Raw genomic sequence first — 17,311 nt, forward strand, 5'->3', positions numbered from 1 at the left:
TGCAAAATATTTTGTTTAACTTAATCAAATTTGATAGATTTAAGCATGATATGATAGTAAGTAAACTTGCATGCAACTTTTGGAGGGTAACTTGTATGGGAAATATCGTACACCGAGAAAATTTTCTACTCAGTGACTGAGTTGGTCTTACTCAGAAATCGAAAAATCCTTTGTATTCTTACTCAGTTTCAGCTAAAAGTGGAACAACTCATTGCCAATGGGTTGTCCCACTTTTAACGGAAACTGAGTAAGAAAACAAAGGATTTTTCGATTTCTGAGTAAGACCAACTCAGTCACTGAGTAGAAAATTTTCTCTGTGTACCTATCATAAATCGCTTAAAACTTTCAAATTCGATTTGGTAAAACGGAATATTTTGCATGAGTCGTTAATTTAGATGTTAATTGATCAATTTAACTTTTGATTGCATAAAAGAATATTTCGATGCTTACTGGCTGGCAGTCAAAAAAGCCCAAAATTAAATATTTTGCACTATAAATTTAGGTATAGCTCACAATTCTGACGTGCTGGAGCAAATCTGAGCCCAGATTCGGATTCAACGGTCCAAAAACTGTCAGAGACACATAAGTTTGCTCTTGAGACAAAAAAGTGTTGTGTAATGAATCAAGAAATTCTTACATGTTTAATAAATCGCTAGAAATTTCTTATAATTAACATTCTATCCAGAGTTTTTAAACTTTTTCTATGGAATTATCTAAGAATGCAATTATGAAAAGCTCCAGGACGTCTTACCTGTTTTTTTTTTTATTTCTTACGACACACACAGTCTACCAAACCAATGATTTTCTTTACAAAATTATGTAAAATTTGACTACAAAATTCAACCAAATGTTTCTCCAAAACCTTCGGTAGACGTATGTTTGCAAATTCCATAAAAAAGATTTCAGAATCACCAAGAAGCAATTATTTCAGAAATCTTACCATTCTATCCAAAACTTTAGCCAAAAATTGATTTCGGTGTTAAAACAGAAATAACTTCAATAGTTTGACTAAGAAATTGAAAAGAGTATCTTCTCAGCACTTAGCAACTTTAGCACGTTTCAGCAACTTTAGCATTCCAAGCTAACACGTTCTTTTTTCTGGTTTCGTTGAGCTTCTTGCCTAAATGTTTGATGTAAGTGCATTTAAAAACCATTTCTGCAAAATCCGCGCCGAAATTAGTAAAAACACGCGAAAAACGCTAAATCCGCGCCATCTGTAACATCCCTGCATTCGGAATTAGCCTCTAACGCCATCCTGCTAGGAATACCGCGTTTACCGAAAGAAAATACAAAATCTTGAGTTGTCAAAACATGTGAATGTGTGCTCGGTTGCGGTTATGAGGATGAAGCTATCACTTCATATACCAGACTAATTTCCAACAAAGCGGAAAACAACCCGATTAGAATTGCGTTCAAAACTTCCCAGGCCAAAGAACGTCTAATAGCTAGGAAGAGGCAATTTGGTACAGTCACTGTTTCGATGATTGCTGGGGTTAGGTGGCCCATTGGCTGCTCCAACATGGTTTTTATCAGAGATGAGCTGTCCCCACTCTTTCTGGAAATCTTTCGTGAGCTAAAAACAAAAAAATACTTCACAGAAATATCGCTACGTTTGGCCTGGTCAAGATCGAGTGATATATGTAAAATTTGCTGAGAATTCCTTCTGTATAAAACTCTATGAACTTCACGGAAAGCATCATATCATTGTCGGATCCGAGAAACCCTTGCTTCATCCTTGGGGATATCAATTTGCCTATAAACAGCATTGATCTGCGCGGTGCGCGAACGTATATTCAGTTATTGGCTTCCTACATCATGTTTGTCACAAATACGCATGTTACACGCTCAACACGCAGCAACATACTTGATCACGTCGTTTGACATGCTGAAACCTCCAAACGCATTACAAACTGCACAATGGATTGTTTCTGGAGATCATCCATTTCTCATCCATGCAACCCAACGATCGACTGCTAGCAATTACCAGCCGTTATAAGCAGCTCAAAGATTCCTTCTCCAAGACAATCATCGTAGAGGTGAAAGTAAAGAAAAATGTTTGCCCGCGGTACAATTTGGAGATTTGGAAGCTCGGACGAATATCAAATAATCTATTCCAAAGGTTGAAAAGGAATCGTCAGGATCAACATGTGAAGGATCTCCTAAAACATGTCAATAACAAGTTGGCAGAAGCTAAAAGGCGTGCAAAATCTTGATACCACCAACGATTCTTCCCTAGGAGTAATCCCAAAGTATTCTGGACCCGAGTCAATGACGCACTTGGAAACAAAACCGGCGAACACAAGCAAGACAATCTTATCTTGGATGGTCTTCTTATTACTAAGCCCAATGATGTAGGTGATGTAACAGCTTCTTTTCATCCGTGGGAGAAAACGTTGCTAGTTGTTTGCAATCAGATGGCAAAATCAGCAGGTTCAATACCGTGGATTTATCTGATAGATCCATTTTCTTCAGACCTGCTACACAATCAGAAGTGATCAACATCATAGGCACGTTAGACAGCTCTAAAGCAACCGGAGTAGACAGCTTCCCTGTATCAGCACTTAAGCAGTACAGCGCAGTATTATCCGGTATTATCTACAACTGCTTCTATGATATTGTGTCCAGTCTTGTAAACATTCGACACTTTCCATTACCTTCATTTCGTTGCCGCAGTCGTGTTTCAGCTTTTTGCTGTTTTTGCTGTGCAGTTTGATGAAAAAGTTTTGTTAAAAACTAATTTATGAAATTGCAAAAAATGTTGTACGCAACTCGGTGCAGAACTCGATTTTCACAGCACTCGTCGTAATTATCCTAAATGTACAACTCGTGCTGTAAAAATCTTCATTCTGCACTTTGTTGCGTAAACTACTATTGTCGAATCACATATCCGTAACTTTTGATATAGTGAACAGAACTCAATCACTTTAATATGTACAATTCAAAATTCACGTGATTCCGTGATGATTGTCAAAATTTCAGCTAAATTGGACCATTTTTTTGTTTTTATTAATGTGTATTTTAATAACTAAAAGCCAATTCTACACTTTTAAAAATTGGTTTACTAGCAACCGAGCATCACATCGTCAAACCTGGCTATTTTCTATGAAAAGGTCGTTGTATGTGAGTGCATCGTTTCACACCAAAGGAGCATTTGTTCCTAAATCCCCCATATGCTTGTGGAAAACCACAACAAACCTCTCTCATCGGGAGATTCGTCGACGCATATTCGATTCGCGACTCAACAGCAAGAGAATGAGAGTGATGGAGAACACAGTTAGGTACATACTGTATTCTTGCTCACAGAATGCAATTCAAAGCCTGGTAGCGCTGTAAAAACTGATGGCCGATGACTTCCAACGGAACAGCTGACTTCGAGTTATTTGGTGGTGTGTGCTCGTTCATGAGCTTGGTGTTTGTTAGTATGAATGAAAACAGAAAAAATATACGCAGAGAATATTGCTGTAATCAGAAGAAGAGAGAGCAAGGAAGAAGAACCGTTTTGCGCTGGTCTGTTTCTGGCTATTACTGTGCTGTTGTTGGAACAGGCAATCATCTGAGCTGAACGGTTTCGAACGAACTCTCGTCCTCGGTTCGGTACTATATGTACCTATAGGACTGGGCTGGGCTGAGGCCACGAGTTTGCAGAAAAGTTGCGACGTAATAACAACAACAAACCCAACTCGAACTCGAGGCTTTACTGTGACTCTTGTGGGTTCTTGATGGGTTTGAGGCTGGTAGGCAGGGTAGGTGGATGATTGGGTTATTTTGACTGAGTCAGTGAGGGAATATGGCTGCGTGGAATTGATTTTTCTTCTTTGTTTTGGCTCTTTTATGGGTGAGCCTGCAAAAACTTCAGGTCGAAAACCTTGGATTGAAAATTTTCCAGGTTACCTTAAATCTGATTATTTTGTTTGTTTATGCAAATTGAAATATTATAGTTTAACTAGTTTTCCTTTATTATATTTATTTTACGATTTCAAGTAGATTATCAATAGTATGTGTTAACTTGGATTGCGAGTATCGTATCATCTCTAATCCATGGAGAACGCATGGTTGCTTGTGAATGTTTGCAACCCATACCATATCGGCACCAACATTTCCAAAGGGCGTAACTGCTTTTGCAACCAATGCCTTCTCACAGAGCTGTGCTGCCGGTGGACGCATAAATGTCCCATGTGCAAAAACAGACAATCGAGAAAAACGCGTCCAAAGTTCGAAAAAAGTAAATTGTCTCAACTATGAAGTATAAGTGCTGAATCGTGTTCTAACATCAACCAATTTTTAATTTGAGCACTATTTTTTGTTTTAGAGCGATTTTATAGTTCCATAGGATTTCCATTGAAACGTGACGCTTATGCGTCCACTTTTAAGAATGTTACAAATCGGCCATGCATTTTTTCAACAATTTTCGGAACAAACTACCTAATTTTATTTCCCCATATGATAGTACCCCACGATACATGGTCATGGGCGGCAAAATCTCAATATTGCCAAAAATGCACATGGGACAATTATGCTCCCACCGGCAGTGTGGGTCGTATTTCTATCATCACACGCAATTCACCTCCATTAATCGAAAGAGGAGGATTTTATCTTTCTATTTGTGCTAGTGGATTGCTCGAGAGGGATGGGATACGCTCCACAGCTTTGAGAGAAGGCATTGGTTGTAAATGCAGTTACGCCCTTTTGAAATGTTGGTGCCGATATGTTAAAAAGTGTACTTTTCAAATCTGTATGAAACGTGTGGAGATTAAATTTATTTTATGAAGATTCTACCAATCATGGACTCAACTTTTGAACGGTAAACCACGCCTCACTGGCAAAATCTTGCCATGTTTCAAACGACTGCGTCACCAATCTAAAAATATGTCCTCATATGTCTATAAAACTTGATGTACATCTACCATCTGCCAGCGTTTGGGTCTTTCCCTACTCGTACGTGTAGTTGCGGTGGACAAAAACTTAAAATAGAAGAAAACAAATCTATAACTAAGCACCGTTAATCGATGCCCAGTTCTATTCGCCCAAAGCAGCCGAAATGATGATGGTCCATTGAACTAGATTAGGAACACTGTTTCCATCCCGCTGTCCGTCATCGAACGAACAATGCTATTGCTAACCCTCTGAAAACCCACAATTAACAACTTATTCAGATCGAAGCAGTTTAACACAGTAGTACCCCGCATCGTTCGAACTCATTTCCAATGGAATCAATGTTATTGGTGGATATAATTGCACCCCGACGGTTGTAAGTCCACAACAACTGTATGTTGCTATTGCAGTTGCAGTCAGCACAGCAGTTGTTAGTAGAGTGATGCGTGTGCGATACGCTAGACTAATCCTTCTGAAGACAACAAGGCTGAGCCTTGGTTATTGGCGGGCGTAGTCTACTCAGTCTACTAGAGTTATTTACAACTATTTGGCGGTGTGTCTAGCTAGTCTGAACCAAAGCAGATGCTCATATACGGATGCACTGTTGGCTGAGTAACATGCAGACTCGCCCATCAGTGAAGAATCAGTTTTTTTTGGTCTAAATTTAGAACCCGTGTTCAACAGTCATCGGCTTGATGCAGTTTGGCCCGTGTTTCTTAACGGATGCTTAGTTTAATGACCTTAGTCTCTCTACTAAACGAACGAGGCGAGTCTCGCTGCCAAAGAATATAAACAGCAACGAAAGATTCGAGAGAAGTTCTATAGGTACCTTATGGCATTATGTATGATGGCAATGCGAGGAAAAATAAAGTGGGTGAAGGAATTTCACGCTCTGATTGCATTCGACGAATCGTCCGTCAGTCCCAAAAAGAACGAAAGATGAACCGTATAGCGTCATGATCTTGATCATCATCAGCCAGCATCATTGTGCGCCAAATGCCACTGATCCGCCACATGCCACTTGAAATTTGTGAAGATAATTTTAGCGATAAGGCCGTCGTTGTTGTGTTGTTGTATCAAGCAGCAGCTCCTCGTTTCTGCTGAGCATCATCATCCGGCGGCCGCCTTGTTTTGAAATATTGACGAGCGCCGTTCGCCAGACTGTCTACCGGACCACAACAGAACGATCGGCGTCAAGTGTTTGTATATCTAATAGAGAACCGTCTAGCTCCGCAGTTGAGCCACTTGAAATGCGATGAAAACATTCGTTCGAATCGCCCGCTAGTCGAACGATATCCGAGAGAAGTTAATAAATGACGCCTAATCGAGATTGGTTGTGGGGTACGGTAAGACGGTAACGTACCGCCCGCTTGGGACTGGTTTTCCAGTTTTGGGAAAGTCAAGCCGCCTTCACATCCGTCATTCTTGCGTCGTTCTATGGAACTAGTAGAAGTGTTCAAGGACACCCAGCTCGACGAGAAAATCGTTTCTATTTCACACCAGTCATGTGTGACATTCGTGGTCTTACAGCAGACGGTTATGTCATAATCATACGCCTTTTTTTTTCTTGGTTTCAAATTGCTAGATCGAGAAATCGGAACTGCCTTGAACAAAATGGAAGGTTTTCTTACATACCTTCCAATAATAAAGAGTCTTATTATAATAAAACTCAATACACGTGTCTTTCATTAGTTACTACTATCGAATGTCGCATTCTATCATTATCGCCTACATTCGCATTTTTTTCTGTTCTGGCTACCGTTCAGTTCAATCCTGGTACCAACGGGGTTTGTACACATTTGAGGCCATCTATAAATGTTTGCGGTAAGCAAACACGTGACGTCCGAAGGCATGCCAGGCCCAATATGTAATGGTGGTTCTGCTGGCTGCGTTGTTTGGGTTAGAGTAATCTTTCGATGCGCGTGCTGTGTATACACAGTCGAACGAAGCGTAGGTTGGGTAGACGTATAGTCTGTTGTTTTTTCTTTGTGAAATTTTATTGAAAACATTAACAATAAATCAAAAGTAATTCTGGTGAGATCAGATTCTCTGGGGCTTTGTCTTTTGTTGTTCAAGTTGTTCCAGTTATGCGATATATATTCTTATTCTTCTTAGAATCGACCCAATTGGATGGAACATTCCATACTTTAGAGGAACTTCTGGAGGTATTCCCAGATGAACTCTTGGAGGTATACGCGAAAGAACTCCTGCAGAATTTCCCGGAGGAACTCCTGGAGCGATTCTCACAGCATCTCCTGAAGCAACTGGGATGAACTACTAGAGCCATTGCTCGTGAAGCAATCTTCGATGGAGGAGTTCCTTCGGGACTTTCAGAGCAGATCACGGAGGATGTCTCAAAGGATTTATGTTATAACTCCTGAAGAAATTCCCGGAGGAACTTCTGCAGGTTTTCCTGAAGAAACTCCTGCAGCAATTCCCGGAGGAACTCCTGGAGGAATTACCAGAGAAACTCCTGCAGGAATTCCCGGAGGAACTCCTGAAGAGATTTCCGGAAGAGCTTCTGAAACAATTTCGGAGGAACTCCTCGAGCAATCCCCGGAAGAATGAACGGAGGAGTTCTCGGAAGAACTACAGGAGAAATTCCAGGAGGAATTATTGGTGGAATTTTTGGAAGAATTCCTGGAAGGACTCCTGGAGGAGTACCTGGGACAATTCCCAGATAAATTCTGCTGTAAAAATTTCCGGAAGAACTGCTAGAGAAATTCCCGGTGAAACTCCTGAAAAAAATCCATGAGGAGCTCCTGGAGAAATTCCCAGAGGAACTCTTGGAGAGATTCTCGGAGGCACACTTGAGATAATTCCCGGAGAAAGTGCTGTAGAAGTTCCCGGAGGATCTCCTGGAGCAATTTCATGAGGAACTTCTGAGAAATTCCCGGAGGAACTCTTGGAGAGACTCTCTGAGGAACTCTTAGAGAGACTCCCGGAGGAACTTGTGAAGGTATTCCCGGAGAAAATCTTGGAGGTATTTTCACAGGAAGTCCTGTAGCAGCTCCCGTAGGACCACCTGGAGAAATTTTCGGAGGATCTTCTGGAGAAATTCCCGAAGGAATTCTCGGACAACTCCTTATGAATTCGAATTGAAAGTATCAAATAAGTTCTCTACAGAATTCTCTGAAGAATTCCATAAAAACTTTCAAAGCGATTCCTGGAGGATCTTCTAAAGGTAGGTCCCCTCTGTGGAACTCCTAGAAAAGCGTTCAGTCAAATTCCTAGAAGAATAATTCTCGTTAGAAATCTGGGAGGCATTTGCTACGAAGCTTCCACATGATTCCCCAGTAAAACATCTAAAATAATCCTTGGCGGAATTCCAGGAGGACTTCACAATGAAATTCCTTATGGAACTTCCATTGAATCTGTTTGAGAAATTCCCTAGGAAACTTCTTAAGAAATCCTGTAAGAAGTCCTACCGAAATTTCCTCTCTTCTATATATTTGCCGAAAATTTATTTTCAGGTTTTGTATGCAGAATCACCAGCTTTTTTAAATCTCGTGAACATTATCATACACCCGGAACTGATAGTTCATGCTGAATACATAAAACTTATTGATATTTGGCCGGGGTTCTGCTAAACCGAACTAAGCGCCAAAAAGTTTATTCCGAGATAATTAAGTTTAAAGTTCAACAACTCACAAATAAACAACAGCTAAGATAATTTGAAACTTTTTCACATACATGTAGCTTACAAGCCCTTATTAACCATCAGCGATGAAGAATACATGTAAATTATTTGAAATCATTGATATAATTACATTTAATTTGTCAGTACTTTGCACTCAGTTCACTTTGGCTGAACAAAAATATTGGAATATGGTATATAGTTCAGTGTGGCTGACTGTGTTTCTTTGTTTCAGAGAAAACCAGTCGGATTTTGGAAAAAAAATCGATTTTTCATCGTCTGAAGTTGAAGTTGATATCACACACATTCCTTGTCATGAATCAGAGAGGACGCGTATAGTAAGTAGCACGGAGGTCTCAAAATAGTTAGAGATATGAACGGCGGAAGCCCTCCCAGCTCAGCCCTTCTCACCCATGCTTTTTCTTTTTAAGCGGTGCATATGGAGGCACAGAGCAAGAGTGATTATGTCAAACGATGTCCTTGCATGCCCTGAGGTCCTGCGATGTGAATGTGGAGCAATTTGTGTACTTCAAATTTATACTGGTCAAAGAAAACCATGAAAATGTTCTGCCAAAGTGAACCAAGACAAAACAAATGTTAAAAATACGAAACAAATATTCGAACTTGGATCATTTGAGTGATAACCAAGCGCGTTACCTCTAGGTCATTTTACCTAGCTAAAGGTCAGTAGTTAAGTCAGAATCAAGTTCTAAACATTCTTCTCAAGGATGGTTTTCGTGAAAACGCTATTTTTCGATCAGCCAAAGCAAACCAAGTGTTTGATTTTTTCAACCTTTATTATTCTTACTAGCTGACCCGGCAAACCTTGTATTGCCCATTTTAAATGGGCTGGTGTAGTTTTCTTTTTGCAATTATCTACCGCATTTAATATTAATTTTATTGTGTTGTTTGTTGTGTTGTTGCATCTCATGCATATTTTAGTAATCTCACAGAAAATTCTTGGAGGAATTTCTGGATGAATTATTGGAGGAATCTTCATAGGAATTGCTGGAGGAATCTCTGGAAGAATCTTTAGAGGATTCCCTGATGGAATTTGTAATAAATACCTGGACCAATTCCGGATGGAATTCCTGGAGGAAATGCTGGTGGTATTCCTGGAGGGATCCCTTGAACCAATTCCTTAAGAAATCTCTAGAGGTATCCTTGGAGGAATAGCTGGAGGAGAAATTTCTGGAAAAAATCCTCAAGGAAACCCTGCATGAATTCCCGGAAAAATCCCTGGAAAAACTTGGAGGAAATACTAAAGAAATTCTTGAAAGAATTTCAAAAGAGAATCCCTGGAGAATTTTCTGGGTCAATTCCTGGATCAATTCTTGGGATAATTCCTGGAGGTATTCTTGGTGGCAATCCTGGAGGAAATGCCTGGAATAAATCCAGAATTCTTGTTGTAAATTCTGCAGGATTTCCTGGGGTAATTCCTGGTGGAATTCTTAAAGGTGTTCCTGGAGAAGTCCCAGAATTAAATTCTGAAGGAATGTCTGGATGAATCCCTGGAGGAATCCCTATGCAAATCCCTGGAGGAATGCCTGGAGGAATTTCTAAAAGAATTCCTGGAGGAATTCCATGAGCAGGGTTGTTACAACTGCGCGGATTTCGCGAATTTTGCGGATTTCGCGATTTTCGCGGATTTGGCGCGGATTTGCCTCTAGAATTCGACCCTCGCGCGGATTTGGCGCGGAATTGGTTTTGCTGTCATGCAAATTTTGTACATGATTTTACTCTGATTTGCTCCATAGTTTTTTGTGATTGCCTTCTTTTGATCTACCAACCAGCGCTTGACGAATCCCGTCGACCAACTTTGTTTTGTGAATCTTGTATATGAACGTACTGAGAGTTAAACCATTTTAGTGCTTGAAACAACTTTTATTCCCGTTGATCTGAATCCTAGAGCCTTTGGATCTTGGGCAATGTTTCAGTAATAATTCAATACGAAATTGATCTAGAAAGCTCTGAACTAAACCAGGTTAGTTACATTACATCTATGTAGTTAATTGTCGTAGCAATAAACTTCATTTTGCATGTTTAATTTTTACAACATAGGTATTTAAGTAAAACATGCAAGCACTCTTTCACCTTTATAAATGGTCATCCGACATTTAGATATAGAGGAATGAACTAAACTTCGAGCTCTACTCCGAATATTTCTTAGAAATTCTATAACAAAATCCAAGTAATCATCTTTTTTTGGGTTAATGCTTTTATCTATAAAATTCTCGAGTAATTTGTTTCGTAATGCCTGATTTTTTCTGTAGTAAAATCTGCTAAAAATATCGGAAGAAAAGGAAAATTCCCGAAAAACTTCTGACAAAACTATAATATTTTTTAGTTCCAAAGTCGTGCACGCTGGCTGTACTGTATAACAAGCACGCACGGCATTGGAACAGATGGGACAAATCCGCTATGCGCATGGATTGATTGATCCTTTGTTCTTTTGAATACAAGTTTTTCAAAAAATAAATAAAATGGTTCTTGGAATTTCTTTACAAATATTACTCAGAAATCCATGGCTGGAGTAATCCATTCATCAGAAGCCACTAGAAGAGCTCCCGTAACAATAGTTTTACCATTGGAATTTTTAGAGTGGTGCACCACATAGTTATAACGCCATTTCTAGTAGAAATCCTTAGATCATTTTAGAAAAACTGTCAAGGCACCGTGAAGGAAATTTATAAAAAAGCATATAAATCCCTATAAGAATTAATGGTGAAAACTTTGGAGAAAAACCCTGAGGAATCTTTGTAGGAATTCATGGATAATTAACTGGACAAGTATCTGGAGAAATTCTAGAAAAAAAAACCCTGGAGGAATTTCAAACCAGTAAGAAAATGTATAAATAAAATGCAACATTGTCTTTCAGGAATTTTCCCAGAGTTTCCTCCAATGATTGCTGTAGGGATTTTTTAGTATTTTAACTGCGGAGGAAGGTATTTTTTTGTTTTTATAGGCATCTCTCCATGTTCCTCTTGGAATTTCTTCAATATTTCCTCATGACGCTGTCCATAAACTACGTGGACTCATTTTTTACCATTTCAGAACCACCCACATAGACTTTGTCCATACAAAACTTTCGAAATTAGTATTAACAGTCTACATAATTCGTAGACGAGCCTAAGGTATTCCCCCTGGATAAGACTAAAGTTTAAGTTTCTTTCTATAATGTATCACTGGGATTCTCCAGACATTACTATTTTTTCTCATTTCTAAGAATTACCCTCACAATATCCTACTCAAATTCATGCTCATTATTTTAAGAATTCCTCGAAAAAGTTTGTATCAAGTACTTTGTATAAAAACTTCAGAAATTCTTTCCGATTCATTCCGATTTTTTCAAGGATTTTCAAGGGATTGCTCCATGATTTTTTTTAAATTTTCCAATATTTTCTTTGCTAGAAATTTTCTACACAAATCTTTTGGTATATTCTCCTGAATGACACGGACTCTGGCAGATATTTCCAAGAACACAGCGATTTTAATAAAAATTCTTGAAGGTATATTGCAATGCTGAAAAAATACTTGAAATAGAATTGTGACAAAACGTCTTCAAATTGTAGAAAGCTTAGAACATTTTAGATGAACTGCGTTAATTTACGTATCAACAATTCACAAATGGCACTCAATTAGTCCATTCCAGTTGAAAGTGCCTTTTCTTTATACACTATTGTAGTTTGTAAAATTTTATGTTTAATGTATACGCAATGTAGAAAAATTACACTTTACTTTCTCACTCTTGCGGATTTGGCGCGAATTTAATTTCAAAATCGCGCGGATTTGGCGCGGATTCAAATTTTGCTCGCGCGGATTTGGCGCGGATTTTTTTCCACGCTTCTCGTAACAACCCTGCATGAGCAATCCCTAGAGGAACTCCTGAAGGTATGCCTGGTGGAGCTCCTGAAGGAATTCCAGTAGACATACCTAAGAGATTTTCTGGAGCAATCTCTAGAGATATTCCCTGAGATATCTTCTAAGGAACTCTTGGAGGAATCTCTAGTGTAATCCCTAGAGGATTTCTTGTGGATTTTCTTTAAGAATCACTGGTGAACTTTCATGAAGAATCCCTGGAGGAGTTCTTGGACAAATCCCTGAAAGAATTCCTGGAGGAGTTACTGGATGAACCCCTGGTGGAATCTCTAGGGGAATTGCTTAAGGTATATATAGAGGAATACCTGGATGAATTTCTAGAGGAATCTCTGGCGGACTTTATAGAGGAATTCCTGGACGAATCGCTTTAGATGAATCCCTGAAGGAATTCACAGAAAAATCCTGGAACAACTCCTGAAGGAATTTCTGGTGGAATCCCAAAAAGAATGCTTGGAGTCATTTTAAAATAATTCCGAAAGTTGTTTCTGAAAAAAAAATCACAGATGGAATTCCCGGGTGAATTTCTGAAGAAACCCCATGAGGAATTCCTAAGAGAATCACAGGATAGTTTTCTTAGCGGGAGTATAATGCCTGAAGTGTGTGTCCCTGGTGATTTTCGGTTGATCTGGTTGGACATTCTCAAGTACGACCAGCGCGCGGATGGGTGAAAGCAGGTATGGATGGCTGCAACTTTCAGACGATTTCATAAACAGAATTGGGTGTTCATGCGTACTTGCCTGAGAGATCCCCACCACGACTCTGACCACAACCGGGACGACGGAAACAACCATCATTGATTTAGCAGTAGCTTGAACCGTGGAGAAGTTGATGTGGGCCAGAGCGGGAAGGGGCTTTCGTAATGCACGCAACATAGGGCGCCAACTTTATTTTTCCATTCCAAATTTGACAACTTCGGGGCGTGCGGGGCTCATTGCAGCAACGCACTCTAGATTGGTTTTGTTTGCGACCGTGTTGAACTTCTCTCTCAGCTCATTTCCGGTTCATTCCTTTGGGAGTCCCCCTTTCTAGCGACCGGAGGAGTCTCACACTATGCTAAGAACCTTCCCCGGCCCCAAGAGTACCCACATACAAAGTTTCACGCCGATTGGTTCAGTAGTTTCCGAATGCATAGCGGTTAGACAGACAGACAGACAGACAGACTGACGGAAATTCATTTTTATATATATAGATAGATAGATAGATTATCCTTGTTGTTCAATGACGGCTTCTGTGTTAAAGTATCAGTATAAGGTGTATCGACATAACGCAGGTATTCAAAACCAGTTGATTTTTGAATTGTTGACAATAAATTGATTCTAAAATACAGAGTGAACCAGAGTGAATGTGATTTGGAAAAACGACGATCAGGTTCATCTACATAAAATTGAATCCTCCAACACCCGTATTTCTAATTACGTGTTCAATTCTCTCACAGATTGTTACTATGAGTCGGTTAGAAGTTAGAAATCTGACGGCGATGAGGAAAACTTGAAATGTTCATCATCTAGATCAATACTAAAATATTTCGCTGATTCTATGAAATGGTTTACAGTTCACTCTGTCTGTGTACAATTTCATTTTTTGTATGTTCTGCCAAGCAGAAATTTTAAATTTACTCCACGAAGAGCTGTAAGAATTACTGGATTTTTACACTGAAGGTAGATCATCAGGGGCTGTCCATAAACCACGTGGTCATTTTTTTGGGACTTCTCACACAGTTCCACTCATCTCCACACACCTGGCCAAGTCCTTGCAAGCATTTTTTAAAATCTTATCATCAACTTAGAAAGCGTCCAGAACTGAAACGGCTTCCAATAGATGACAGGATGGTGAAAATAGCGAATAGTCAAAAGATGTATGAACATAATTATAACAATCTAATAGACAAATAAGTAATCGGAAAGGTCTCACCAATATCCGTCTCGTCGGACGATCGCGTCCACTCTTTCCATTCCTTACTCAGATCTCCGTTGATTTCCGTTACTGCTTGCAGTTCCGTCTTCCAGTCCGTGATCTTCGCCAGATTATTGGCCGTTTCGTTGATCTTCTGTTGTGACTTAACAGGCTGGCTATGGATCCATTCAGCTTTTTAATATCCTTCGCAATGTTTTTACTGCATTCGATACAAAAATAACCACGACAATTTGAAATTTTTGAAGGGCAATCTTAACAAGAGAATTGAGCGAGGCCCAAGCGAACATAAAAAGAGGATATTCAATTAACTGTTGTATTTTTGTACTCAGCATTAGCGTGGTGCTGAGGGCGGCCAACCGCGCGTGTGCCGGAAGGTTAATAAAAGTGTCAGCTGCAACGTTTGTCCGCAGTGTGGTGTTCCCCTAGAAGGAAATCTGTCAATCTTCCAAGAATTCCTTCAAGGATTTCTCTAGGAGTTCCTCCAGATGTTCCTCTATGATTTTCTTCTCGGATTTCATCAGGAGTTTCCTTCAGGGATTCTTTAAATACTGTCCTTGAATAGGTACGTCCTGGAGTTTATCCTGAAATTTCTATAAAAAGTTCTTCGATGATTTGTCCAGGAAGTCCATCAGGAGTTGGTTCAGGAATTTCTTGGTAGATCCACCAGGAATTTATTCAGGAGTTACTTTAAACATTCATCCAAAAATTAAATCATGGTATCCTCCAGGATTAAGCCAGGGATTCTTCTAAGTTTTTTTTTTCAAGGATTCCTAAACAAATTCAGAGATTCCAATATGAGTTCCTTCATGGATTTTTCCAGGCATTTATTTAACTATTCCTCTGGGAATTTCATAAGGGATTCTTAATGTAGTTCATTCGAGGATTCGACCAGAAACTTTTCTAAGAATTCCTTAAAAGATTTCTTCCATCCCCAAAGAGTTCCATTTGGGGAATTTGTCTTGCAGTTCCTTGACGAATTCCTCCAGGATTTGCTTCTGGGATTCTTCCAGGAAATTTTTCAAGGATTTTTCCTTGAATTCCTAGAGGGATTTCTCCAGGGACTCCTTTAGAGATTTCTCCAGGGGCTTTTCCAGGGATTTCTCAAACAACTCTTCAGGGATTCCGGCAGGAACTTCTTACGATACTTAAGAAACTTCTTCAAATAATTTTCCAGGAACTCATTCGTGGATTAATCTAGCAACTCTTCAGTGATTTATTCAGGCATTTTTTCAAGGATTTCTCTAAGAATTTATTGTGAAATTCCTCTAGGAATTTCTTCAGGTATTTTTTGCTGGAATTCTTTGAGGGACTTCTCCAGGAACTATCTCAGGGGATTCCTTCTGGATTTTTTCAGAGACTTCTCCTGAAACTTTTGGAGAAAATTCCCCAGGAATTCCTCCAGGAACTTTTTATGTGATTTTTTTTTCGGAAATTCCTTTTGGAATTTCTTCAGAATCTCCTTTAGGGATTTCTCCAGGAAATTCTTCAGAAACTCCCACAGGAACTCTACAAGGATTCCTCCTGGAAGTCTTTCAGGAATTCCTCCAAAAATTCTCTTGGATTATTACTCTTCCTTGTTTCTCTTGTTATTCTTTGATGGATTTCTTGAGAAACTCCTCCATGGATATTTCTAGGGGTTTCTTCTTTGTTCATACAGGAAGTTTTTCGAGAATTTCTTCAGACATTTCTTCAGCGATTTCTCAATAAATTTCTCCTTGAAATCGTTCTAGAAGTTTTCAGGAATCCCTCTAGAAAACCCGTCAGTGGTTTCTTTGGAGTGCCTTCAAGGATTCACCACACGCTCATTGAACAATTATGGAAGTGCTCACAGTAAACTAAGCTGAGAAGCATGCTTTGCCCCAGTTGAAACGTTACGTCAAGAAGAAGAGCAGGTCTTGAGGTATTTATTTCAACTATAGAGATATTCCGTACTGCTAAAAACTATCATTCGAACGATGGTGACATTTATTTGCCTCTCTATGTGCTCTGGTCACGATATGAAGTACACAGCTTTGACGACGACTGTTTGGTAGACTTTTTGGGTATTTTTGTGGCGTTTCAGTATTTTAGGGGATCAAAAACAACTAGGGAATCGCGCCACTTGGACTTACCGCTATAACTCAGTCAAATTTGAACCAATTGACACAACTTTTGGAATGTGATGAGATAGGTTTAGTATCTACCCTACAACATTTCAAGTCAATTGGTTCAAAATTGACTGAGTTATAGTGGAAAACAGACGAATATAGAAGCCACCGCCCAAGTGGCGCGATACCCTATATGGGAAATAGAAAAAAAATTCGCTCTCGCTCTTTTTCTCACTTAAATATGTATTAGGTTTCTTTGGCTTTGGTTTCTTCTTCGAAGCGTTTTTTTTTCTGATAAAAATTACGATTTCGTTGCCTGTGCCTTTTTCCGATCTCGGTGGAATTTACACCACGTTGTTTCAAATCTACATACACCAATCCCTAAATCAATTGTATGACAACTTGCGACAAGGTTTTCATATTCGAAGACAATCTCAGCTACGTTATGAACGCTGATATTATCAAATGATCCAGCTGCGTTGTTCAATGAGGCTGTCCGTCAGTGACTCCGGCGCGAAGTCGTTTGATCATTGCTGCCGTAATTCAAAGTGACGTAAGCGACATTGATAGTTTTGGCCCATTTTTTGGTTATTATGCATAAAACTCTTGCTCATCCTCTAAGTTGCTTTCCATAGATGATAGATTACGACTAGATCTTGCATTCTTATACATCAGGAATACCACAGTGTTATTTTTACATCAGATATTATATTTAATATACCAAAAACTATCGAAGTTTTGAATGGCGCTTACGTCACTTTGCAGAATTACGGCAGATTGTGTGTGGCAAGCGTCAGTAATGTTGATTGTTGATCGGTAACTCATGTCGTAGACGTGTAGTCTGATTATTGCCGAATTGTGATTCTATTGCAGGTTTAGGAACTTCGTTGTTGTTATGAATAAGACTCCCATCTACAAATGT

At 39.4% G+C, this 17,311-nt stretch overlaps 1 protein-coding gene across 1 annotated transcript in view; it reads left to right on the plus strand.

The window, feature by feature from the left end:
• Positions 1–17,311, plus strand: part of LOC115267280 (zinc finger TRAF-type-containing protein 1 homolog) — a gene marked incomplete at its 5' end in the record, with an annotated part of 51,147 nt that overhangs the window by 22,798 nt on the left and 11,038 nt on the right.

Source organism: Aedes albopictus, chromosome 3 (assembly GCF_035046485.1).
Source record: "Aedes albopictus strain Foshan chromosome 3, AalbF5, whole genome shotgun sequence".
Lineage (NCBI taxonomy): Eukaryota > Metazoa > Arthropoda > Insecta > Diptera > Culicidae > Aedes > Aedes albopictus.